This window comes from Peromyscus maniculatus, chromosome 22 (genome assembly GCF_049852395.1).
Source record: "Peromyscus maniculatus bairdii isolate BWxNUB_F1_BW_parent chromosome 22, HU_Pman_BW_mat_3.1, whole genome shotgun sequence".
Classification (NCBI taxonomy): Eukaryota; Metazoa; Chordata; class Mammalia; order Rodentia; family Cricetidae; genus Peromyscus; species Peromyscus maniculatus.
The window spans coordinates 909,167-936,542 of NC_134873.1; the positions used below are offsets into that span (position 1 = coordinate 909,167).

General features: G+C 41.5%; 1 long non-coding RNA gene across 6 annotated transcripts; it reads right to left on the minus strand.

The window, feature by feature from the left end:
* Window positions 1–4,986: 4,986 nt before the first annotated feature.
* On the minus strand, window positions 4,987–26,582 carry LOC143270148 (uncharacterized). Of its 6 annotated transcripts, none has more exons than XR_013047122.1 (6): window positions 26,202–26,570; window positions 24,983–25,109; window positions 22,949–23,062; window positions 19,048–19,177; window positions 9,048–9,289; window positions 4,987–8,054 (listed from the first exon to the last, which is right to left on the minus strand). It is a non-coding gene; the product is annotated as an uncharacterized LOC143270148 (long non-coding RNA). The 6 variants fall into 6 exon arrangements; XR_013047121.1 differs by having other exon boundaries at window positions 19,048–19,184; XR_013047124.1 differs by lacking the exon at window positions 22,949–23,062 and having other exon boundaries at window positions 19,048–19,184; window positions 26,202–26,582.
* Between the last annotated feature and the right edge of the window lie 794 nt (window positions 26,583–27,376).

Genomic DNA, 27,376 nt, shown 5'->3' on the forward strand with positions numbered 1-27,376 from the left:
AGAATAAAGTGCCAATGCTCAGAACTTGAAATACCACCAATCCCTGAGTTCACCCCAAGATCTGAACATGAATTCCCACCAGTCCCTACTATGGGACACTCTGACTCGCAGGAAACACTATGTAAGCCCTATATTCTGCTAAGTTCTCTGCTGCTTCTCATAAGAGCAGAGGCAGACACCCTTCTAGATTTTTCCCTTCAAATAAATCTCTTGTATGAGCATTGCATAGTACGATTTTCTGGTATTCCCTGCCTCCTGACTGCCAGCATTCCTTGATTTTCAGATTTATAACACTTTGCTGAAGCCTCTGGACTCAGAGCTATAATATTTTCAATGGATATTTAGGTTATTTCAATATCCTAGTTCTTGTGAAAAGGGAGTCTATGAAGACTTTGGAACCAGTATCTCTGAAGTAGGATGTTGATTCATTTGAACATATGCCAGTTGGGGTGCAGCTGGGTCATATAGTAGATTTATTTTTAGTGTTTCAAGCATTACTTTATTTTCATAAATTACTAATTATATTTGCAAATGTTTTGGTACATTTACACAGCACCAAATTTGTTTTGTATTTACTTTCTTTTCTTAAAAAATGTTTTATTCATTTTACATACCAATTACAGATCTCTCTCTTCCCTCCTCCTTCCCCCTCCATTCCCTCCTACAATAAGGTAAGACCCCCCATGTAGAGTTAGCAGAGCCTGGTGCATTCAGTAGAGGCAGGTCCAAGCCCTTCTCCCTGCCTAAAGGTTGTGCAAAGTGTCCAACCATAAGGAGTGGGCTCCAAAAAGCCAGTTCATTTACCAGCAATGGATCTTGATCCTTATGCCAGGGGTCCCCTTACGCAAATCAAGCTATACAACTGTCTGAATTATGCAGAGGGCCTAGCTCAGTACCATGGAGGCTCCACAGGTGTTGGTCTAAATGTCATGAGTTCCCACTAGTTTTGTTTGGTTGTCTGTAGGCTTGTTCATCATGATCTTGATGCTCTTTGCTCATTGAATCTCTCTTCTCTCCCTCTCTCCCTCTCCCTCCTCTCTCTCTCTCTCTCTCTCTCTCTCTCTCTCTCTCTCTCTCTCTCTCTCTCTCAGACTGAACTCCTGGAGCTCAGCCTGGTGTTTGGCTGTGGATCTCTGCATCTTCCTCCATCAATTACTGAAGAAAGGTTCTATGACGACAGTTAGGGTATTCACCAATCTGATTACTTGGGTAAGCCAGTTCAGTTCAGGTGCCCTCTCCACTATTGCTAGTAGTCTAAGCTGGGGTCAACCTGTAGATTCCTGGGAACTTCCCTAGCACCAGGTTTCTCCCTATCCACATGAAGTCTCCCTCTATCATGGTATCTCTTTCATTGCCCAGCACCAAATTTAAAAGTAAAGAAATTATATGATTTTTTGAATGCTTCATGATCTAATGATTGAATATTCAGTTTCTATCTCTTTAAAATGCCTTGATATTTTCTTTCATTTGTACTGAATTTCTAAATACTATGGGAAATCATGGAAATCATTTAAGTTATATTAATCTTGCAATCAAAATGGCAAATATGCATATATACATGGTATAACACATTTTGATGCTTTTATTTTTATTTCTGAGATTTTAATACAATTAAAACATTTCTTCCTCTGTTCAGTTTTCTCTAAACTTTCCTTAAACCCTCCCTGCTTTCCTTCATATCTGTGACCTCTTTTTCACTAATTGTTATTGCATTTACATATGTAAATACATATGTATTCACGAGTATAACATATTCCCTCTGTCTACTAATACCTGTATGTATGCTTTTGTTCCTTATCATTTGACATTGGGAAACCAATTGATGTGCTCTTCCCTGGTGAGGAAGACCTCTCCTGCACCCATTTTCTTCAGTTCTCTATACTTCATTGTGTAAGATTTATGCTTCATGGGATTTTTCCTGTCCACTTTCACAGGTCCATTGAATTTGCTCTTGTTCAGTTCAAATATGGGTTTTTTTATATGATTCTAGTTTTCCAGGTGGCCACTACAGTTGTTATTAAAATCTATTCTATAAATTACATAGTACACTCATATTATGTGGTTGATTTCCTTTATGGTGATAGTGACATGAGTGAGATTATAGCTAAGATAGTAGGGCACCTGCCTGGCATATTCAAGGCATGAGCTTTTTTTCCCATCATTGCATAAACTGTGCTACACTAGATGTGGAAATGCACATAAAATGATGATCAATTTAAGAATATCATTAGTCACTTAGTGAACCTGAGGTTGTCCTGACTTACAGGAATCACTGTCTGTTGAAGTAAGAGAGATGCTTTTAGCCTCTTTTTGTAATGGGCTTGCAACATTACAGCTCAGTACTGGGCCTTGGTTACTAGAATTGGCAGTAAATATATGAAACTATAGAAATACATGAAACTATTAGACTTTCAGAATAAATTTTATACTAATTTTGATTAAAAACTGAATACCTCTCAGCCAGAAATTCTGCAGGTATCATCATTTTAATACATAAACGAAACACACAACATCCATAGTGTGGTTCACAGAAATTGTGAACCCAGATATAGTGGAACTGGGGAAGTAGAATTGGGACAGTTCAGTTTGTTCCTGTGATGGAGCCAGAATGTGATCCCACCTTAGTCTCACAGGTTTACTGAACATTTGCATGATCTTTTATTTTTTTAAGGCTTTATTTATTTTAATTCAGTTTATTTGTTTTTGACAAAATAATATATGTATTCAATATGAATATATAAGGGTGAAAATATGGTGTTTAGTCATGTACTAACAATGTGAGATGATTCCATTTATGAACCTATTACTTTATCCCTCAGCTCACATACTCAAATGATTGGAATTAGGGAAAACTCCACTCACACACATTTTCTAAATTTATGTACATTTCAATTCGTTTTCAGAGCAGTAGATCTGTTTATGTCATCTTCAAACATTCTTTATTTAATTATTTCCTCTGAGGATAAACCCTTCTATATAAATGGGACCCATTAAGACACAGAATGTTTAAAGAAAGATAAACAATTTGTTCTAAAGGGAAAGGAAACATCCTATCACCCAGAGAACTTCTTTAAGCTCACTCAGTAAGGAAACACTCATATTAGTTTCAGGAATTCTTGAACCTGAGCACATTCATTATTCTAAAAATATCTGACAGACACTTTCAGACAAGCTGAGAAGCATAGAACAGGCTGAGAAAAAGCCTAGTACCTTTCCAATGTCCTGTGTCTCCCAAACCCAGCAACTCTAATTATATAAAGATCAGGCCTGTTTTTCCTCCAAGGGCATCTATGTTCATAATAATATACTCCAACAAAAACATGCTCTACACACACACCAACATACATAATTTAAAATTATATTAAAATACAAATTAATGATAAGTAAAACATCAGGAACTGAGTAAATATGTAAAAATATCTCAAAATCCATTTTTAAAAATTATGTGTCTGTGTTTGTGTGAGTTTATATTTATGCATGCCATGCCCGTTTCGGGAAGAGGAGAGCATTGGATGCCACAGCACTGAAGTTACAATTGAAAATGAGTTACTGAAAGTTAATACTGAAAATGGAACTGAAGTCCTCTGCCAGAAATTTATGCAATCTGAAAAGTTAAGACCTCACTTCATGCCCTCAGTGTGTTTTTCTAACAAGCAGAAGGGAATTTGAGAAATTAGAGAGGAAAATAAAGTTTCCTTACATGAATGAGAACACAGCCTACAGAAACCACAGGGACACTTGAATAGCAGTGATATGGGGAAATATTGTACCTCTGATTGTTGTCATTGAAATTAGTGATCTTGCCAAGAAATAATAAGGTACACCAAGAATCTGTGAAATAGGAAAGGAATGGTAAGCCTAGTATGACACACCCCAGGAAATAGAACCAATGATGGATACCACAAGTAAAGACATCTCATATTGAACAAAGATGAGATGCCAGAACAAACACTTGAGAATAGATACTCTATTCACAAGATAGTGTGTGAAAGTGGTTATTCTAATGCAGAGGAAATAAGTTAAACTCATCTCTATTACTCTGCATAAGTAAAATCCAAATAGATAAAATTCCTTAATATAAAACCTTAAATTATGACTCTGCTGGAAGGAAACAGACTATCCTGTATTGTGTAGGTGTATGGAAGTATGGCTAACATGACTCTAATTTTTCAGAAATCAAGACCAACAACTAATAATTGTGCCCTTATGAAACTACTAAGCTGTCGTATACATAAGGAAATGATCAAACCCATGGAAAGTAATATGACAGAGTAGGGGAAGATCCTTGCCAGACGTACATCTGACAGAGCATTATTATCCCAAATATAAAAACTAAACTAAGTAAAAACTCAAAAAGAAAGCCAAACGTTGTGTCATAGACATTTAAACTTCATTTCATCCCTGCACTTCAAGGCAGAGTGAGGCAGATCTCTGAGTTCAAGGCTAGGCTGGTCTACAAAGTGAGTTCTTGGCCAGCTGGTACCACTGAAGAAGACCTTACCTCAAACCAGGAAACAAATGAACATCACACTCTTTCCCCCACTTTTATCCCATTCCTTCTATGCAATATCCATATATTTATTACTTCCCACTGATCCATAGAACCACTGTGTACTAGGGACCTAGTGTCACCAAATACAGTTTGGTCCCAGGTAAGGATTCAAATCCATCTCTATTCCATGGGGCTATCCATTGTTCCACAGAACTTTTTCCTCTCAGAGAACCAGTGTCTGCCACCAGACTGGGGCAAGAGTAACTCATGATAGGAATACCATACATCAAAGATGAGATCAGATATCTCATCTAATAAACAATTCAAACCCTAGTTGTCCAGACCACTGGGAACATACACAAACATGAAAAACTAAGACAATATGCCTCCTCTTGAAGCGAGAAACTGTATTGTAATATGCCCCAAGAAAGGCAATTTAGATGAAACATAAGCCAAGGAGTTCCTAATATTAGGTAGAGATATGATCAAGGACATTAGAGATACAAATAAATGATTTATTAAAGACAGAACAAAAGAAACAGTTGAATGAAATAATAATTACAGAATTTAACTAAACAAAACCAGTAAAGAATAGTCAAACTGAAAATAAAGTCAACATGATAGCTCACAAATCAATGAAAGTATAATTATCACTGAGTGCCATAGGGTATGATCTGCTACCTCAGAACATGTTGGTGTCTGAGGACCATGGTATGCCCAGGCCATGCTGATCTGGGTGGTTGGTGCTGCTACCTAGATCCAAGGACATGTCCTAGCATGGACCTCTGTGTAGGGTCATGTCTAAGTCCATGTCCATGTTCAGGCTGGGGTCTGTAGTGGTGTCTGTGAATCTAGTTGCCACAAAGGGCTCTGTAGATGGTAGTGCCCAGGAGCCATTGCTGTGACCGAGTCAGCCACCAATTTGAGTGGCCTGTTCTGCCACTGGAGTTGTGATGGTGCCTGGGCCCAAGCTGCTGCCAAGGATCATGTCTGGGTTCATAGTACTGTTACAGCTGGGATCTGCGGTGATGTCTATGGCCTGTGTTAGCAAGGGGGTCATTGGAAATAGTTTGTACCGAGTCAGTCCCACTTTTCACTGGCACTGGGATGGCTGGCCCTGCCCCTTGCTGAATACTGTAGCAGGTAAGCTGGCCTTATGAAAGGGAGAGCTTGCTGCTAGACTTGGGAAAGATGGCCCCACAACTCACTCTAGGCATATACCTCACCTGAGAAGCAGACTACAGCTGACTCAGTTGTCAGGTAAGCTGACACTGAAGGCATGAGAACAGGAGACTCCACCTTGCTCCCCGATCAGCCATGGTGAGGGAAAGATGTACTCCCTCCTTCCTCCATTACTACCTGTGACAGGTGAGTGTAATGGCACTGAGATCACAAGTGTACGATAGCTTGCCCTAACCCTCACCAGATGTGAAATTTGACAAAGCAGCTTCTGCTTCCCATCTGTGAAGCACACTAGAGCTGCCTCTGTTGTAGATGCAGGTGAGTCAGGCCTAAGATATGGGAGCAACAGAGCTGGCCCCTTCCCCACCCCCATCTTCCATGTGTTGGCATGGGGAAGGGAAAGATGTCCTTCCCCTCTGTCCCTTGCTACCAATGGCAGGTGAGAGAGCTGGCCCTGGGAATGCAAGAGTGAGAAAACTAGCCCTTCCCTACACCAGAAATAGCACACAGGGGAGTGGGACCTACACTCCACTTGGGCAGCACACTAGAGATGGATGACCATGTTATTGAGGTCACAGGTGCCCCAGTCCTGAGTGCATAAGAGCATGAGTGTTGACCCAGCACCCCTTTTCATGCCCCCTACAGCAATCAGGAAACAGGGCCCTGCACCTTTCCCTGGAAAAAAAAAATAGAGCTGGCCCTGGCAAAATGAATGAGGGAGACTTCAGTGTCAGGGCCTTGAACAGGAGAACTGGCCCTGCTCCTTGCTACAGGTGCCTTTGGTGAGCTAGGCAAGACAGTGCTGGGTAGCTCTTCCAGGTAGAGATGATGAGGGAAAGCTAGAGAACTGATTAGCCCAGCTACCATCCAGGCCCAGAATCAGGGCTATGAGTTAACCCAACCCGACATCCAAATCATTTATGAACTGTTGGAGCATGTGAAGAGGATGAACATAGAGATCCAAAATAGCAGGATCTCCACGACACAGGATAACAGTATATACATGAGGAGCCCCACTGAGCCTCATTATCCATGGTGTAGCAGAAACCATTGGCCTGGAGCTAGAACAATGACTCATGGCAATGAACACTTGCAAGTAAACATGAATGGACTAAAGGGTAAACTGTGCCTCAAAGGACCACACTACAACTTCCACCAGATTTTTCTTTTTTGGCTGCTTTTGCTTTTGTTTTGTCTTGTTTCTTTGTTTTGTTTGTTTGGGTTTTTTGTTTTGTTTTGTTTTGTTTTTTAATTTTAAATTTGGTTATGATTTGTGAGGGAGGTTGCAAAAGCAGAGGGCAGATGTGAGGAGATGTGGAAAAATGTAGGCTCTGAATGTATGAAATGAAATCCACAAAGAATCAACAAAAGTTAAAAAGAATAGAAAATAAAAAATAGAGTATTAGATGAGGATATGATTAATTACTTCCTCACTGCCCACAAGGCTAAATAGAATGAGGAATTCTCTACCAGGGACGAGGCAGCTCCCTCTCAAAATCTTACTCTCAATTCAAAGCACGCTCGTGAAGCTTAGGAGAGGGGATCTTTTCTTTATTCTGTTACAGAAAGTCCTAAAGAGGCTAAGGTGCATGAAGCCTTAGTGTCACACACCTTCAATCTCAGCACTTGGGAGGCAGAGGCAGGTGGATGTCTGTGTGTTCAAGGCCAGCCTGGTCTACAAAACAAATTCCAGAACAGCCAGGATTGTCCCACAGAGAAAAAATGTCTCAATTGTAAACAAACAGAGAGGCAAAGGTTAAAGCTAAGTTGAAATTGTTCTCAGATATCCTACAGGTTGAAGGAAGGTAAGAAGGTTCCTGTTCTTTTCCTCAAGCATTCATAAAAGGCTAGAGAAAACAAACCAATGTGGTGTTGAACTAATAGGAGGAGGAAGCTCTCCTGTTGGACATGCTCTTAGCATAGTCAGCTTCAAACATTCACAGAAACCTGCATAACCTTGTGCACATTAATCACTAATTAAAGAAATGTCTTATATGCTTTACTACAGGCCAGACTTGGGAGGGATTTTCTCAGTCATGGATTCCCCGGTCATATGTATCTCTAACTTGTGTCAAGTTGATTTAAAAAAAACCAGCCAGGACACAGCCACCATTGTTTCCATTGCTTTTCCTGGCATATAATAAAATATTTTATGTTTTTATTGTGTTTCTACTGGAATATGTTCTGTACCTTTTGTAGTATTGTAGCAATTTATATAAGAGATTATCAAATTAGAGTTCAAAATTAATTACAGAGGGAGATCCACAGGCAGCTGGCCCACCTGGTCTTCTGGCAGGTATGGCCTAGGGTTGGACAGGGGGTGTTTGTCTGGTCTTCAGGCAGGCATGACCTGGAACCAGAAGCTGGGTCACTCAGAGACCTCGAATAGAACAAAAATGTGAAATTCTTCCTCACAACATTCTGCTATACTCATAGGTCAGTGCCTATCCCACTCATCATCGGAGTGGCTTTTTCCAGCAGCTGATGGATGCAGATGCAGATTTCCATGCCAAATCATTAGGCAGAGCTCATGGAACCCTGAAGAACAGGTAGAGAAAGGATCCCAGGAACGAGAGGGTCAAGGACACCAGGAGAACATGGCCCACAAAATCAACTAAGGAGGAGTCATAGTGGTTCACAGAAACTGAAGCAGCAATCGCAAAGCCTGCATGGATCTCTGCTAAGTCCTCTGCATATATGCTATGAGTTTTTGGCTTGGGCACTTTTGTGGAACTCCTAACAGTGTACATGTTAGTGTGCCTGATTCTTTAAACTGTTTTGGGGCCCCCTTTCCTCCTACTCAGTTGCCTTGTCTAGCCTGAACTTTAGGGCTTGCGCCTAGTCTTATTGCATTTGTTATGAAATGTTTGGTTGATATACCTGAGTAGCCTTCTATTTTCTGAAGGGAAACAGAGGAGTTGTTAACAGATCTGGGAGAAAAGGGGGATGTGGTGAGGAAGTGGGAAGAACAGAGGTATAGGAGCATGAGAGTGGGAATGGAGGGAGGGAAAATTATGTTGGTATGAGTTGTATGAAAGAATAATAAATAAAAAGAAAAAATAAATTTGTTCCTGATATTACTTCTAAAAAAAATTTTGTCAATTTCAAAATGGATATGTTATCACATGATATTCCTTAAATTTCTTGTTCATTAATGGTGGCCTCAAAGGTAAGACAATCTTAATATTATTCAAAAAATCACTTTCATTAGAATATTTTTCCTCCTATGGATTTGAAATGGATAGCATTAAATAGTTTCCACTTAAACTTTAATTTCTAGTTAAAATCAATGATTCTGCCTGAAGGACCAAAACGAGGCTCCATTTGCTGTTTGGTGGACCTAAGTCTGTCATCTCTACTTCTAGACACTTACTTTCTGCCCCAGCATTCCAGGAAATCCAGGGAAACCCTGTGAAAGAACAACAAATACTGTGACTGTTTTGAAATGCCACTTGGAACTGGCTGTGGATACATTTGGTCAGCCATTTTTATGATGACTATCCCTCAATCCACAGGTGGGGGAGCTCCCACTTCTATTGCAGCACATCACTTGGACAGATTTGCCATTAACTTTTCTCCTTTGTGATCCTAGTCACCCCTTTCACCTCTGGATCCCTAGGAGAAAACCAAAAGAGAGGGTCAATGCACTAATATTGTACTTCTCTGTGTGTGTGGTGAGGGGTAGTTAGGGAGGAGCATGTCAAACTGATATATCCTAGGCCAACTCCCTCATTTTTGCAAAGCTCCAGGCTCAGATAATATGTAGTTTGCTTTCTGGTTAGACCCACTAAGTCTTTTTTTTTTCTTTTGATTTTTGTTGTTGTTTTGTTTGTTTGTTTGTTTTGTTTTTCAAGACAGGGTTTCTCCATGTAGTTTTGGTGCCTGTCCTGACTTTTGCTGTGTAGTCCAGGCTGGCCTGGAACTCACAGAAATCTGACTGGCTCTGCCTCCCTTGTGCTGGGATTAAAGGTGTACACCACCACTGCCTGGCACCCCTAAGATCTCTTCAAGTTAGGTAGTAAAAGGAAACAAAGAAAGTCCTGACTCTCAGATCCCCTCATCACACAGGGCATGTGTCTGCAGGTGCTTGTTGGTGTTTGTTTTATTTTGGTAGAAGAGAAGGCTGTGTGATAGAAACCTGGCCTTAGCCTAAGTCCTCTCTTCCTGCACCCCTATGATGACTGAGGATGACTCCCTACCTGGTTCTCATTTGTTTCCCTACTCCCTGTGAGGAACAGGAACCTCACTGGGAGGTCCTTTATACCAGAATTGCCCTGCCTCAGGAGACCTGCTCTTCTCTCTCAGCCCAAAAATCAGTCTCTGGAAAGACAGAGGAGTAGCCAGGAATGATGGCTGCAGTTGATATCTCAAGAGAGAGCTGGGCCTGTCTTCTACTCACCTCCAACTCCAGTAATGTACCCAGACCAAAATCTGGGATGCTACCCACCACCAACTCTAGGATCTGGTCTGGCAGGAGAGACAAGGATTGACCTTTTCTACTCTGGATCCTGGGAAGCCCTAAAAGAAATCAGACTGCTTATAATCAGCCTCCAAGACAGCTGGGTGTGCAGTAAGAATGGAAGGACTCCTGAATGTGCTGCTTAGGTCTCTGGACTCTACTGTGAGTTTTAAGGGGCATGCAGTAGTAAACAGGAAGATGTCCTGGGGGTTTGTGTTTATACAAGGCTTAAAAACAATGTAGCTTTTCTCAGCCCTCAAAAGCCTAATCCAGAGGCAAAACCCTGATAGCCAAAGAGAACAACAGGAACATGATCCCTGTGTCCCTGTAGCCCAGGGCATGATGTCCCCCAAAGGCCTGACTCCCCAGCACAGGGTGACAGTCCTCCAGTCCTGCCCTCCCCATCTTTGTGGACAACTGCTGCTCCCCAGTCTTAGTGAGAGGGCCTGGGAATGTCCCTCTGGACCACACACTGAACTCAGTGACCATTGGTCCTCTTGACCCCGCCAAGCCCATCACACCCAGGTCACCTTTTCCACCATAAGGCAATTAGAAGATGGAAAAGGACCACAGTGACAGTCCTTCCAGAAACAGAAACAGAGGTTGTGGGAAAAACTGGGATGGAACCAGGGTGTTGGGTCTGGGTTATAAACTTGAGTTCCATATGCTCCTTTACCTCCTCCCGGGACTCCATTCTCCATCTTTCATGGTGGTTGTTGAGATTAAATAGAGAACAAAAATGCCCAAGATAACTCAGATCGCCAAACTAAATACTCACTGAGAAGCTATACATGGTGATGTTTGATCTTTTCCTGGAAAGGGTTGTGAGTGGGTGGGGAGACAGTGTGAGGGCCTCAGAAAATAGGCTTGCCACACATACAAATTCTTTGCCTGATTTACTTTTTGCATAGGGTGGGCCTTTCAGACATCTCATTATACTCTCACCCCCAGTTTGAAGCCAAGCAGAGGCAAAAAGCAGCCTCTGGATAGATAAATGGCAGGGGGTGGTTAAAAGTAGGGTGGGTTCTGTTGTGACTCAGAGTAAGCGTGAATCTTTTTTTTATAATATTTTTATTTTATAATTAACTTAATTTCACATATCAGCCACAGATTCCCCCATCTTCCCTCCTCCCACCTCTCAGCCCTCCCCTCCCAATTGACTCCCCACTCCCACCTCCTCCATGGCAAGGTCTCCCCTGGTGAGTCAGCCCAGCCTGGAAGACTCAGCCAAGGCAGGTCCAGTCCCCTCCTCCCTACACCAAGGCTGAGCAAAGTGCCTCAGCATAGGCCCCAGGCTCCAAAAAGTCAACCCATGCACCAAGGACAGGTCCTGGCTCCACTGCTTGGGGACCTCCCAAACAGATCAAGCTAATCAACTGTCTCACTTATCCAGAGGGCCTGGTCCAGTTCCATGGGGGTTCCTCCACCATTGGTTCTCAGTTCATGCATTTCCACCAGTTTGGCTATTTGTCCCTGTGCTTCCTCCAACCATGGTCTCAACATCTCTCTAAGCTGGAATCTTAAGCATTCTCTATACTACAAAACTGCATGCCACCTCTAATTGTAGAGATACAAAGTCAACTATATGCTCATTGGGGGGTTAATTTGTGGGTTTTTTGTTTTTGTTTGTTTTTGTTTTTTGTTGTTATTATTTTGTTTTTTTTTTAAGGCAGGATCTCATGTATCTCTGGCTGGTCTCATTTAAGTGAAGATGCTCCTGCATCCACCCACTGAATGCTAGGATTATAGGAAATGTATCACCACTTCTGGCTGCATATTCTGAATTTTGAATACCTTTATAAATTACCGTAAATGTAAAACTAAGCAAGTGAAATTAATTTTGCTAGCATTTTGCTTTCATTTTATTTGTCTCTTCAACATGTAATCACTATAAAATAATGAAAAAAAAGGAAACTTTGAAGTGTACATGTTGCATGCTGAGGATTGAGGTTAGGGGTAGAGCACTTGTCTAGCATGTACAGGTGCTGGGGCTCATAAGAGAGAGTGGAGGAACCAAGGTACAGGAACCTGCTACATAACTGCTGGAAGTATAGCTATACAATGATGCAGCCACTAGCACCAGAGTATGCACAGCATTTATAATAGAGAAAAGGTAGAAACCCCAGATAACTACTGCTTGATGAATGGGTAAACAAAGGGTGCTGTGTTAATACAATGGTCAAGTATCTAGCCCTGAAAAGGGGTAGAGTACTGCTACATCCTATAACATGAATAAACATCACAGACATTAAACTCAGTGAAAGAAGCAAAATGACAGAAGAATGGGATAGTTTCCTATTAGCTGGTTTGAATTCTATTAAACACCCAGAGTGATAAACCTGAAGCAGAAAGTTAGATTGGTAGCTGATAGGGGGTGGGGTCTGGAGGATGAAGAATAACTACTAGTGAATAAATGGTTTCTTCTCCAATGACAAAAATATTTTAAAATCAAATAGGATGATGATTGCATACTTTTAAGAACATACTAAGAAAACCATACTGGATTGTATACTTTAATAGAGTGAACTTACTAGATAAGTGCATTACATTATTATTTAAAGTTTACATTTATTTCACGTGTATTATGTTTTGCCTGCATGCATATGGTACACTGTGTGCATGTCTGGTGCCTGTGAAGATAAAAGAGGGTGCTGGATTCCCTAGAACTGCATTTACAGATGGTTGTGAGCTCCATGTGGGTGCTGTTGTGGGTCCCAGGGTTTGTAGCTGAGAGATATTGAGGATTACCTTTCTCTCCAGTACAGACTGCCTTCCAGTACCATGAACTCTGGTTAGTAGGTGAAGAATCTAGTTAGACGTCAGCTGAACTTCTCCATGTTCAATGACAGAAGTGTTACTTTCAGAAACAAGACCTTCACATCAGGTTGTGCAGAGACACCAACAGCCTTGGAAATACCCTGTGCTATTTGGGGGTTTCTGAGGGTCCCTTTGGTTAAGGACTCAACAGGCTGTACCTTGTTCCTGGCACAGGAGGTTTAAGATAGTGGCATAAGATGTCTAATTGGAGCCTTGTCAAACCTATTATGTTTTGAGCCCGTTTAGATTCCTATCACTTATGTATAGGAAGCTTCTGGGGTAGTCAGTTCCCATATAGTTTTTCAAAGGGTCTGCAGTGTTGATTGTCCCTGCTCATATTCCCTCCTTTATCCTTCTCTCCCATCTTCCTCTAATTAAACCCTCCTAATCTAGTGCTCATGTATATCTTCAACACACTATAGACTTTCCCCTTCCTTGAGAGATACTCTCCTCCCTTCTGGTCCTTTACCAAGTACCAAACCTCTGTGGTTATTCAGATTGTAGTTCCCATATCAGACTTTTAAAGGAAAAAAAGTACAAATCAAAAACAGTATTTGTCTTTTTTGGGTCTGGATTGGCCCACTCCAGATGGATTTTTTTCTATCTCCATCAAGCCAGTCTTAGGGAGGTATTTTCTCATGGCTGCAGGACTGTAAGGACCTGACACATCACCCAACTCCCCCAGTGTTTTGCTTTGGAGGCCCTGCAGGTACCTCTATTCCAAAATTCCAATTGACAGTGCTTTGCTTTATACAAATAATAGAACAATAAATTATATTTTCAAAATTGTCTTTGCTTAATAAACACATTCTTTAAAAATACTAAATTTCTCAACTGTATTTATCCATTCTGTCAATCCATTTATTCCCCACATGGAACTTAGGTATCTCCTATACAGCATACACATAAAGCCCAGTCAGCTTTCCTTACATTCCATAAATTTAAATATTGACTACAAAGACTCATGCTCATTTGAATCCTAATTTTCTTTTGGTTTAAAGCTTTTTGAAAATAAAAGCAAGGGAGCTATGATGCAGTGGGTTATCTCCTTATATTTGCCATTTTTGGAGTTATGAACTCATTGGAGGTTGCAAGGCAAAGCACTATGGCCTGCTTTGCTACCATTTGGTGTCTGGATTATCAGGGACACTCTGTCTATTGTCTGAGGACTAGGCTGTGTCCCTGTTGGCAGCAAATATAGAAATATTACTTTTGGGCATTGAGAAGTGAAAAAAATCAAAGTATCAATGACTGAGGATTTAGATTTTTGTTACTGCTATTTTCATCTTGTTTGCCTTTCATAGTTTTAAGAGCTAAAATTTACATAGATACAAGTGACCTGTAGAATTGCCATGGGCCTGTGTACTATATCATATTTCATTTTATATAAGGCACAGTGGACTGCAAGATAACCTTTTATTTTTTATAGTGGCAGAGTTAAAAATATTGCCAATTATAGTCATAAAATATCATGGCAGAGATTTTAGCAATGCTAAAATGTGAAATAAAGAGTAAGGTAGGCACAGTGGCACTGACCTGCAATCCTGCCTACTGGGAGGATTACCAAGTTCAAGGTCATCTTGGGGAATATTGTTTTAAAATATTGTAAACATATTTGAATAAAAAAATGTGCCTTAAGAGTAGGTATAATTCTGTTATTTCTCTTTATTGGAATATTGTGTTTGTTGTCAGTAGGAAGACTAATCATTATTGTATCCACCAAACACTGAATGTCAGGTGCTGGAAGCACTTGTCCATGCTCTTGAAGATGTGAATTGAAGCATCACAGTAGGACAATGTAAGATAGCTACAGTGTTGAATCCCCATCCTGTGCATGGGAAAATTGAGTTATGGAGCTCATAGAAAGCCTAATATATAACATGTAATATTGCCAATAATAGTCATAAAATATCATGAATTATAAGTGGCAGAGATGTCAGTGATGCTAAAACGTGAAATAAAGAAAAAGTAGGCACAGTGGCTCTGGTCTACAATCCTACCTATTGAATACTACTATATATAATATATAACTAGTTTATAACAGCAATTAAAGTAGGATTTAAATCCAAGCTGAATTCAGTCTGTTGGGTGTTCTGTTATGCAGATGCGCTGCTCTAAGGAAGACTGAAACTTGTGATAGAACACTTACCTTAAATGGGATGGCCATGCACTATATCCCTAGCACAGCAAATGAACACTTGAGTAGAGAAATAAGTAAATAATAAAACTCCAGTTACTTCTCTTACATCAGAAGGAAATGAAGTTTGCTATCTAGTACTTACAGTTGAATGTGCCTTTATATGATAATCTGTAATTTCCTAAAATATCCTTTCAATTTGTAGGATGTCACTCCAATACGCCTGGGCACACAATCATCCAGACATGGTAACATTGTTATTATCCAAAAAGGCCTCTATTGACATCCAGGATGATGAAGACTACACACCCTTGATTAAGGTAGCTCTTAGACAGCAGTTTTAATATGAATTGCATTAGATCTTGTCCTTGTTTGTTTTTATGTTGCTATGATAAACCTGACCAAAACCAACTTGGGAAAGAAAATGTTTATTTGGTGCACAATTCCACATCACAGTCCATCATGAAGGGAAACCAGGGCAGGAGCTCAAGTCAGGAACCAGAGGCAGGAACTGAAGCAGAGATCATGGGGGCAATGCTGCTTTTCCATGGCTTTTTCCAAGGCTTGCAGCTTTCTTAGAATACTCTGGACTACCTGCCAAGCTGTGCAACCACCTCTTGGAAGAGGTGCCCTCCCACATCAACCTCAATCAAGAAAATGCTCCACAGACTTTCCCACAGCCCAGTCTGATAGAGGCAATTCCTCAAGTGAGGATCCCTCTTTCCAGGGATCTTCAGCCTGTGTCAAGTTAGCAAAACAAATGAACAAGCAACCTCCCTCACTATAACAGCAACCAACTAGTGCTGATGAGATGCTTTAATATCTAGGTGTATTGGCACACTCCTGAAATTCTGTCACTTGGAAAGCTTTGGTGGGGAGATTATGAATTTAGGCAAGACTAGGGTACTTAAGAAGACCCTGTCTTAAAAAGAGAGAGAAATATGCATAAGCTGAGCAATTTCTCTGATCTAAGTGTAACTATTCAATGCAATTTTAGAAATATTTATCTTGACTTTCTTGAATTGAATGTCTCTTTCTTTATACAATACCAACAGGCCACACAGAGGGGCAATGTAGAATGCATAACTATATTACTGATTCAGGGTGCTAATTCCCACCTGAGTGATTTAAGTGGAAATACAGTCCTGCACCGTACCGTTTCCAGGGACAACACAAAAATTGCCAGCAAACTGCTAGAATATAAGTCTGACATAGAAGCAAAAACTGAGGTAAACATCATTCAACCTCATCCCCAATGTACTTCCAGGATAGGACGCTCAGATCCACCTATCACATGCCAAAGCTCAAGCTTTGATCAAATTTGACTGTGATGCCATGTGATAGGGTTGGGGCAAAGGAGACAAGACCAAGGATAATTTATAGACATCGGTTCTCTCCTCTCACCATTTCAGTCTGAGGGATCAAATTGGAGTTGTCAGTCATGCTGGCAAGAATATTTATCAGTTTAGCCCTCTCAGTGGCCCACTGATGTATGTTTTGACTGAAAATCTATTAGCATTAATATACACAAACATACACACACACACACACTTGACAGCACATGAATAAAAGAAAACAAACAAATGAAAATGAAAGCATACCCAAGCACTCCAGTGCCAGCAGATCACTCTGCTTCCATAATGATCTGGGATCCATCCCAGGAAACACAATTTCCAGCAAACTCCTTGACTACAACCCACGTGTTGAAGCAAAACTCAGGGAAAGATCATTCAACATCATCCCCATCATACTTCTAACAATGACACTCATATCAACAAAAAAGTAAAAAACAGCATTTCTCCTGGTAGTGAGATCTCCACTTTAAAGAACATCAAAAGTGAGATGGACCTGTCTTCTCATGATGAGGTAATAACTGATAGCTGCAAAGAAAAAGAAATATATTTACTGATAATTCCCACTAATTTGACATGTAACATATTTGCTTGTGAGAGGAACGATGTCTCTGTGTTCCTATGTCTGCAGTATTGCAAATAGTGTCAGAAAAGAGGATCCCAGCCTGGCCCATTACTTCACCTCCTTCATATCCTCACTTCTGGGAACACACAAGCTAATCATCCTCTAAGGCACTAGTTCTCAACCTTCCTCAGCCAGTGACCATCTGATGACCTATCTCATGTTGTGGTGAACCTGCACAGGAAATTATTTCCCTTGCTACTTCATAACTGTCATTTTTTGTGTCTTATGAACTATAATGTCTATATCTATGTTTTGAGAAGGTGTTAGGTGAACCCTGTGAAAGAAAGTCCTAGGATTCCCAAATGGGTCACTACCCACTTGTTGAGAACCACTGTTTTCATGGGTATGTGATAGTAAATTAGACTATGGAGACAAAAATCAGAAAAGGAGCTACTTGAATCAGAGAGACACAAACACAAACAAATGAAGAGAATAAATGTTAGAGAATCATGCAGTAGCTAATGTCAACAGGAACCTACCCAACATACTTGTATGACTTTAGTGGATTTATTTTAGGGGTGGAAATGTTTTGAATGCATTCTTTCTGTGCACTCTGTGTGTGGCCTACCCATAGACACCTAGGTGTACTTTGGATCCCCTGGCACTGAGTTCCAGATGGTTCTCAGCCAAGATGTGGGTGCTGTGAATCAAACCCAGAGCCTCTGCCAGAGCAAAAAGTGGTATGCACAGCTGAGTCATCTTTCAAGACCCCAGAATGAATATGTTTCTTATTCACATGATCATAAGCAAAGGCCAAGATGTCCTTAGTAGAAACAATGAGTCAGCCTCAAGGTGTTTGCTAAGATTTTGGACCCTAGGCCTCATCAGCCTGCCAGTTTGGCACATTGAAATGCAGAGAACTTATAGGCAGGAAGAACATGAATAGGAGGCTGGGCATGTTGGTACACTCCTCTAATCGCTGCACTTATGATGTAGAGGCCTGCTGGTCTCTTTGAGTTCAAGGATAATCTGGTCTCAATTTATTTGGTGAATGGGAAAAGGCAAGAAACATGTTTGCCACAGCAGAAGTGTGGAGATCCAAAGATAATTTTTAGGAGTTGTTTCTATCCTCTCACCATTTCAATCTCAGGGTTCAATTGGAAGTGTCAGTCATGCTGGCAAGTGCCTTTATGACATTAGCCATTTGGTGGCCTTAATATATATGCTTTGAATGTAAATATATCAGCATTAATATACACACACACACACTCCACAAAATACAAATGAAAATGAAAGCATACCCCAGCACTCCAGTGCCAGCAGATCACTCTGCATGCAGGCATAATGACGCAGGATCCATCCCAGAAAACACAATTGCCAGGAAACTGCTTGACTACAACCCATGTGTTGAAGAAAAACTCAGGGAAAGATCATTAGACATGGTTAACATTTTACTTCTAGCAATGAAACTCAGATCCACCTATCACATGCCAGAACTCAGGTGGACTCAATGAAACTGAGCAAAAGAGAGTGAAACACTTTTCTCCTGGTCTGTTTTAAATCTTGGTTTGCATAATTTTTTTTTTAATTTTTTTTTTATTTTATTTTTTTTTAATTTTTTTTATTATTATAATTATTATTATTATTTTACAACACCATTCAGTTCAACATAATAGCCACAGAATCCCCTGTTCTCCCCCTCTCGCCCACCCCTCCCCCCAGCCCACCCCCCATTCCCACCTCCTCCAGATCAAGGTCTCCCCCGAGGACCGGGGTTGACCTGGTAGACTCAGTCCAGGCAGGTCCATTCCCCCCTCCCACCTATCACATGCCAGAACTCAGGCGACCTCAAAGAAACTGAGCAAAAGAGAGTGAAACACTTTTCTCCTGTTCTGTTTTGAATTTTGGTATTCATAATTTAAAGGAACCCAGCACAGCCTATTTTGTGTCAGAAGACGGCTTCATTTGAAAATCAAGCAAATAAAGGTTTGGGGTTCACACACACTTCACATACACATCAAACAAAAGAATTGATTTCCTTACCCGAGAAAGTTCATCCTCTACCTTTCCTTTGCAGAAGCGTGAGGATTCCAGATTGTCTCTGGAAGTAGGTTCTCCACTGTCAAGACCATCCCGTGTGTCATGGACCTGTCTTCCCTAGATGAGGTAATAACTGATAGCTGCAAAGAAAAAGAAATATATTTACCTTTAATTCCCACTAATTTGACATGTAACATATTTGTTTGTGAGAGGAACGATGTCTCTGTGTTCCTATGTCTGCAGTATTTTATATAGTTTCAGAGAAGTGGAACCTAGCCTGGCCCATTCCTTCATCTCCTTCATACCCTCACATCTGGGAACACACAAGATAATCACCTTCTAAGGCACTAGTTCTCAACCTTCCTCAGGCTGTGACCATCTGATGCACTTCCTCATCTTGTGGTGACAGTGCACAGAAAATTATTTTCCTTGCTACTTCATAACTGTCATTTTGTGAGTGTTATGAATTATAATGTCTATATCTATATTTTCAGAAGGTATTAGGTGACCTCTGTGAAAGACAGTCCTGGGATTCCCAAATGGGTCACTACATACCTGAAGAGAACCACTTCTTTCATGGGTATGTGATAGTAAATTAGACTATGGAGATAAAAATCAGAAAGTGAGCTACTTGAATCAGAGAGACACAAACACAAACAAATGAAGAGAATAAATGTTAGAGAATCATGCAGTAGCTCACGTCAACAGGAATGTACCCAACTTACTTGTATGTCTTCAACTGATTATTTTATGTGTTTAAATGTTTTTCATGTTTTCTTTCTGTGTTCTTTGTGCGTGGCCTGTCCACAGACATCCAAGAAGGCTTTGGATCCCCAGGAACTGCTGTTTCAGATGGTTGTCAGTCAAGATGTTGGTGTAAGTAAACTTCAAAAACTCTGGGTTTGGTGTCCCAGGTTTCAGCACTAAAATGTTAGCAAACTGATGGCTGAAACTGCAAGGAGACAGTTCAGCCCTAGACGGGGAGGGATCTCTGACGCCTCGAGCTACTCAGAACAAGAAGTCTGCCCTGAAGGTGTCCCGGACACCTGGAGCTGTTTAACACAGCTGTGATGGCTGGGACTGCAAAGAAACAGACTAACCTTGGAAAGGAAATTTTTCTGATCTCTCCGGAGAGTCAGGCCTAAAACGGCTTTAGCAAGAAAGGGTATCCTGACTCTTCAGGAATGTCAGGATATACCTGGTGTGATGGGGGATGGTCTCCCCACAGGACACAGCAATTCTGCTCCTATCCTGAAGAGCTACAATCTCAGGTTAAGTGTTAACAGCTCTCTTTTGCTCAGTCCACCATGGGATGTCCCAGCATGTTGGGAACCAAAATATGGATGATCTGGCATGACTACACCCTTGATAATCGTCACTAACTTACAAAAACACCCGTTCATCACTAACTTACAAAAACACTTGTTCCTGGAAAAACCACAAAATGTACTTTTAGAATAACTTCCTGAAACATGTTCAGGTTGGTCAGTTGCACAAGCTTTGGACCAAAGAGACCTCACCCTGATCCTATTCTTCAGACATTTTCCATCACTCCCCCTTCCCCTATTCACTTCTCCTATCCCCCAGTACATATAAGCCTGCCTTGCCTTGCAATAAACGAGACCTTGATGCGACTCAGACTGACTCTGTCCTTTTTATGTGCCTGGTCTCCTTTCTCTCTCGCCCCCATTGGTCTTTCAGGAGGTGCCTCCTCGGGTCCTACCTAATAACCTGACCTGCTGGACGGGTCACCAGCAAGGTTCTTCTGTTCACCAGTCAGTGAAGGTCTTCACCCAAAACTCTTTTGAGAAAGAGGTTTATTTGGGAAGGAGGAGTTCAGGAGAGTAGCTGCCTCCACCAGGGTGGAGTGAACAGCTCACAACTGACCAGGCAGGGTTGTTTATATAAGATGTCAAGGGGAGGAGTCAACTGTGATTGGTTAGTTTATTTTCTGCCCTGGGATTGGCCAGTATTGTGAGTAAGGGGCAGAGATGGCCCTGATTTCAGGGCCAAACTGTGTTTCTTTTTCTTTCTTTCTTTCTTTCTTTCTTTCTTTCTTTCTTTCTTTCTTTCTTTCTTTCTTTCTTTCTTTCTTTCTTTCTTTCTTTCTTCTCTCTTTCTTTCTTTCTTTTTTTTTTTTTTTTTTTGGTTTTTTCGAGACAGGGTTTCTCTGTGTAGCTTTGCGCCTTTCCTGGAACTCGCTTTGGAGACCAGGCTGGCCTCGAACTCACAGAGATCCATCCGCCTGGCTCTGCCTCCCGAGTGCTGGGATTAAAGGCGTGTGCCACCACCGCTTTTTTTTTTTTTTTTTTTTTTTTGGTTTTTTCGAGACAGGGTTTCTCTGCATAGTTTTTCGCCTTTCCTGGAGCTCACTTGGTAGCCCAGGCTGGCCTCGAACACACAGCGATCCTCCTGGCTCTGCCTCCCAAGTGCTGGGATTAAAGACGTGCACCACCACCGCCCGGCTCAAACTGTGTTTCTTTCACTGTCCTTTCTTGGCTTTTTGACACTACCTCTAAGGCCAGGGCACATTTCTTTCACTGACTATGATTCTAGGGGCCAAGAGTGTTATTTTGGTACTAGTTTCAGAGTCAGGACATATTTCCTGGGTTCTGGGTTTGGAGATAAAATGTTCATTTCTCTGGCTCAGGTCCCAAACACAGGCTGTTTCTTTCCCTGGTCCTGGGTCTTAGGGCCAGAATTCTAATGTCCTGCTCTGTGATTGGTCGATTTCACATGTCAGTTGGACAGGGGCAGGGATGGCTCTGATCTGAGATAAACTGTGTTTTTCTCACTGGCCTTATATGAGCAATCCTTCCCTAATTCTAGGCTCCAGGGTCAAGGTGGGTTTCTCTAGCCAGCCCGTTTTCCCTCGTTGCATGCTGTGAATCAAACCAAGGTCCTCTGTCAGGGCAAAAAGTGGTATATACTGCTGAATCATCTTTCCATACCCCAGAATGAATATGTTTGTTATGCACATGACCATAAGCATGGGACAAGATATCATTAGTAGAAATAATTAGCCAGCCTCAGGATGTTTGCTAAATTCCTAGACCCTAGGCCTCATCAGGCTCCCAGTTTGACATGTTGAAACACAAAGAACTTATAGGCAAGAAAAACATGAATGAGAGACTGGGCATGTTGGTACACTTCTATACTCCCGGCACTCATGAAGCAGAGGCGGGCTGGGCTCTGATCTCAATTATTTGGTGCATGGGGGAAGGCAAGAAACATGTGTGCCACAGCAGAAGTGTGGAGGTCCAAGGATAATTTATAGGAGTCGGTTCTCTCTTCTCACCATTTAGGTCTCAGGGATCAAATTGGAGTTGTCAGTCATGCTGGCAAGTGCCTTTATAGATTAGCCCTCTCAGTGGCCCTCTGATGTATGCTTTGACTGAGAATATATTAGCATTAACACACACACACACACACATACACACACACCCTCACACCAAAGTAGAAAACACACAAATGAAATTGAAACCATACACAAACACTCCTGTGCCAGCAGATCACTCTGCTTGCAGGCATAATGACCTGGGATCCACCCCAGAAAACATAATTGCCAGCAAACTGCTTGACTACAACAGACATGTTGAAGCAAAACCCAGGGAAAGATCCTTGACCATCGTCCCCATTGTACTTCCATCAGTGAGACTGAGATCCACCTATCACATACCAAAGCTCAAGCATCTCCATGAAAGTGTTCACAGTGAAACACTTTTCTCTAAGTCTGTTTTTAATATGGTATACACAATTTAAAGGGACACAGCACAGCCTCCTTTGTTTCAGAAGATGGCTTCATTTGAAAATCAAACAAATAAAGGTTTTGGGCCCACTCACACTTGACAAACACACCAAACCTAAGAATTATTTTCCTAAACCAAGAAAGTTCATCCTCTACCTTTCCATTGCAGAAAAGTGAGAAACTGATTTTCTCCAGTACTGAGGTCTCCACTTTAAAGAACATCAAATGTGAGATGGACCTGTCTTCCCTAGATGAGGTAATAACTGATAGCTGCAAAGAAAAAACATATATTCATTGGTAATGCCAACTAATATGAAATGTAACATATTGGCTTGTGAGAGGAACAATGTCTCTGTATTCCTATGTCTGCAGGATTGCAAATAGTGTCAGAGAAGAGGAACCCAGCCTGGAACATTCCTTCACCTCCTTCATACCCTCACTTCTGGGAACCCACAAGCTAATCACCTTCTAAGGCACTAGTTCTCCAACTTCTTCAGGCTGTGACCATCTCATGCACTTCCTTATGTTGTGGTGACCCTCCACATAAAATTATTTTCCTCGCTACTTCATAACTGTCAATTTGCGAGTGTTATGAATTATAAGTCAATATCTATATATATTTTCAGAAGGTCTTAAGTGACTTCTCTAAAGAGTCCTAGGATTTCCAAATGGGTCACTACCCACAGATTTGAGAACCACTGTTTTCATGGGTATGTGATAGTAAATTAGACTACGGAGACAAAAATCAGAGAGTGAGCTACTTGCATCAGAAAGACAAGAACACATACAAATGAAGATAATAAATATTAGATAATCCTGTAGTAGCTAATATCAACAGGAATGTGCCCAACATGCTTATGTGTTGTCAATTGATTTTTTTAGGTGTTTAAATGTTTTGCACAAATTCTTTCTGTGTACCTTGTGTGTGGCCTGCCCACAAACATCCAAGAGGGCATTTGATAACCTAGATTGGAGTTCCAGATTGCTGTCAGCTAAGATGTGGGTGCTGTGAGTCAAATCAGGTCTTCTGACAGAGCAAAGAGTGGTATACACTGCTGAGTCATCTTTTCTGACCCCAAAATGATATGTTTGTTATGCACCTGATCATAAGCATACACCAAGATATCATTAGTAGAGATAATTAGCAAGTATCAGGGTGTTTGCTAACTTCCTGGACCCTAGGCCTCATCAGTCTGCCAGTTTGGCACATTGAAATGCAGAGAACTTATAGGCAGGAAGAACATGAACAGGAGGCAGGGAATATTTATACAATCCTCTACTCACTGTACTCATGAAGAAGAGGCAGGCTGGTCTCTGTGAGTTCAAGGACAACCTGGTCTCTGGGAAGGCAATAAATATATGTGCCAAGCAGAAGTGTGGAGGTCCAAGGATATTTTTTTTAATTTATTTACTTATTATGTATACAGTGTTCTGTTTGCATGTATCCCTGCAGGCCAGAACGGGGAGCCAGATCTCATTATAGATGGTTGTGAGCCACGATGTAAGTGCTGGGAATTGAACTCAGGACCTCTGGAAGAACAGCCAGTGTTCTTAACCTCTGAGCCATCTCTCCAGGCCTGGTCCAAGGATATTTTATAGGAGTTGGTTCTCTCCTCTCACCATTTCAGTCTCAGGGATCAAATTGGAGTTGTCAGTCGTGCTGGAAAGTGCCTTTATGACATTAGCCCTCTCAGTATGTAGGTTCTGCGATGTATGTTTTGACTGTAAATGTATCAGCATTAATACACACTCACACACACTCCACAAAATACAAAAGAAATTGATACAATACACTAGCACACCAATGCCAGCAGATCACTCTGCATGCAGGCATAATGACCTGGGATCCATCCCAGAAAACACAATTGCCAGCAAACTGCTTGACTACAACCCATGTGTTCAAGCAAAACTCAGGGAAAGATCATTAAACATGGTTCCCATTGTACTTCCAGCAATGAAACTCAGATCCACCTATCACAAATCAAAGCTCAAGCTGTCTCAATGAAACTGTTCAGAGTAAAAACACTTTTGTCCAAGTCTGTTGTTAATCTTGGTATACATAGTTTAAAGGAACACAGCACAGCCTATTTTGTTTCAGAAGTCAGCTTCGTTTGAAAATCAAACAAGTAGAGGTTTGGGGGCTCACACACACTTCACATACACACCAAAGGAAAGAATTCATTTCCAAACCTGGAAGTTCATCTTCTACCTTTCCATTGCAGGAAAGTGAAAAACAGCTTTTCTCCTGGTAATGAGATCTCCACTTTAAAGATCAAAAATGCAATGGACCTGTATTCTCTTGACTGATAACTGATACCTGCAAAGAAAGAGAAATATATTTACTGGTAATTCCCACTAATTTGACATGTAACATATTTGCCTGTGAGAGGAACGATGTCTTTGTGTTCCTATGTCTGCAGTATTGCAAATAGAGAAGAGGACCCCAGCCTGGCCCATTCCTTCACCTCCTTCATACCCTCACTTCTTGGAACACACAAGCTAATCACCTTCTAAGGCACTAGTTCTCAACCTTCCTCAGGCTGTGACCATCTGATGCACATCCTCATGTTGTGGTGACCCTCCACATAAAATTATTTTCCTTGCTACTTCATAACTGTCATTTTGTGAGTGTTATGAATTATACTGTCAATATCTATATTTTCATAAGTTTTTAGGTGATCTCTGTGAAAGAGAGTCCTAGGATTACCAAATGGGTCACTACCCACAGGTTGAAAAACACTGTTTTCATGGGTATGTGATAGTAAATTAGACTATGGAGACAAAAATCAGAAAGTGAGCTACTTGCATCAGAGAGACAAGAACACAAACAAATCAAGAGAATAAATATTAGAGAATCGTGCAGTAGCTAATGTCAACAGGAATGTACCCAACATGTCTTCAATTAATTATTTTAGATGTTTAAATATTTTGCATGGATTCTTTCTGTGTACCTTGTGTGGAGGCTGGCCACAGACACCCAAGAGGGCTTTGGATCCCCTGGAATTGCAGTTCCAGATCGTTGTGAGCCAAGATGTGGGTGTGAGTAAACTGCAAAAACTGTGGGTTTGGTGTTCCAGGTTTTAACACCAGAATGTTAGTAAATCGATGGATTTAACTGCAAGGAAACAGTTTAGACCTAGAGGGTGAGGGATCAAGGATAACTGGAGCTACTCTGAACAAGAGCTCTGCCCTGTAGGTGTCCTGGACTCCTGAAGCTCTTTAGCACAGCTGTGATGGCTGAGCTGGAAAAAGTTTAGCCCTTGAGGGCAACGTATCCTGGACCCCTGGGGCTACTTAGAACAAGAGCTCTGCCCTGAATGTGTCCTGGACACCTGAAGCTGTGTAGCACAGCTGTGATGGCTGGGACTGCAAAGAAACAACACAACCTTGGAAAGGAATTTTTTCTGACCTCTCTGGAGAGTCAGGCCTGGAACTACTTCAGCAAGGAAGGGTATCCTGTCTCTTCAGGAATGTCAGGATATACCTGGTGTGATGGGGTATAATCTTCCCACAGGACACAGCAATCCTGCTCCTATCCTGGATTGCCACAATCTCAGGATCAGTGTTACCAGCTCTTTCTTTGTCAGTCCACTACTGGAAGTCCCTGCAAGGTTCTTCTCTTCAGCTCCCCCTTGCCTGTTCCACTATAAGACATCCCCAGCAAGGTTCTTCTGTTCACCAGTCAATGAAGGTCTTCACCCAAAACTCGTTTGAGAAAGAGGTTTATTTGGGAAGGAGGAGTTCAGGAGAGTAGCTGCCTCTACTAGAGTGGAGAGAACAGCTCACAACTGACTGCGAAGGGCAGTTGATATAGAATGTCTAGGGGGCAGAGTCAACTGTGATTGGTTAGTTTATTTTCTGCCCAGGGATTGGCCAGTATGAGCCATGAGCAGAGATGGCCCTGATTTCAAGCCCAAACTGTGTTTCTTTCACTGTCCTTTCTTGGCTTTTTGACACTACATCTAAGGCCAGGGCACATTTCTTTCACTGACTATGATTCTAGGGGCCAAGAGTGTTATTCTGGTACTAGTTTCAGAGTCAGGGCGTATTTCCTGGGTTCTGGGTTTGGGGATAAAGTGTTCATTTCTCTGGCTCAGGTCCCAAACACAGGCTGTGTTTCTTTCCCTGGTCCTGGGCCCTAGGGCCAGGATTCTGCTGTCCTGTTCTGTGATTGGTCGATTTCACAAGTCAGTTGGACAGGGGCAGGGATGGCTCTGATCTGAGCTAAAATGTGTTTCTCTCACTGGCTTTATCTGAGCCATCCTTCCCTAATACTAGGCTCCAGGGTCAGGGTGGGTTTCTCTAGCCAGCCCCTTTTCTATACTTTGGGTTCTGTGAATCAAACCCAGGTCTTCTGCCAGAGCAAAAAGTGGTATACACTGCTGAGTCATCTTTTCAAACCATAGAAAGAATATGTTTGTTATGCACATGACCATAAGCATAGGCCAAGATATCGTTAGTAGAAATAATTAGCCAGCCTCAGGGTGTTTGCTAACTTCCTGGACCCTAGGCCTCATTGGCCTGCCAGTTTGACATATTTAAATGCAGGAACTTATAGGCAGGAAGAACATGAATGAGAGACTG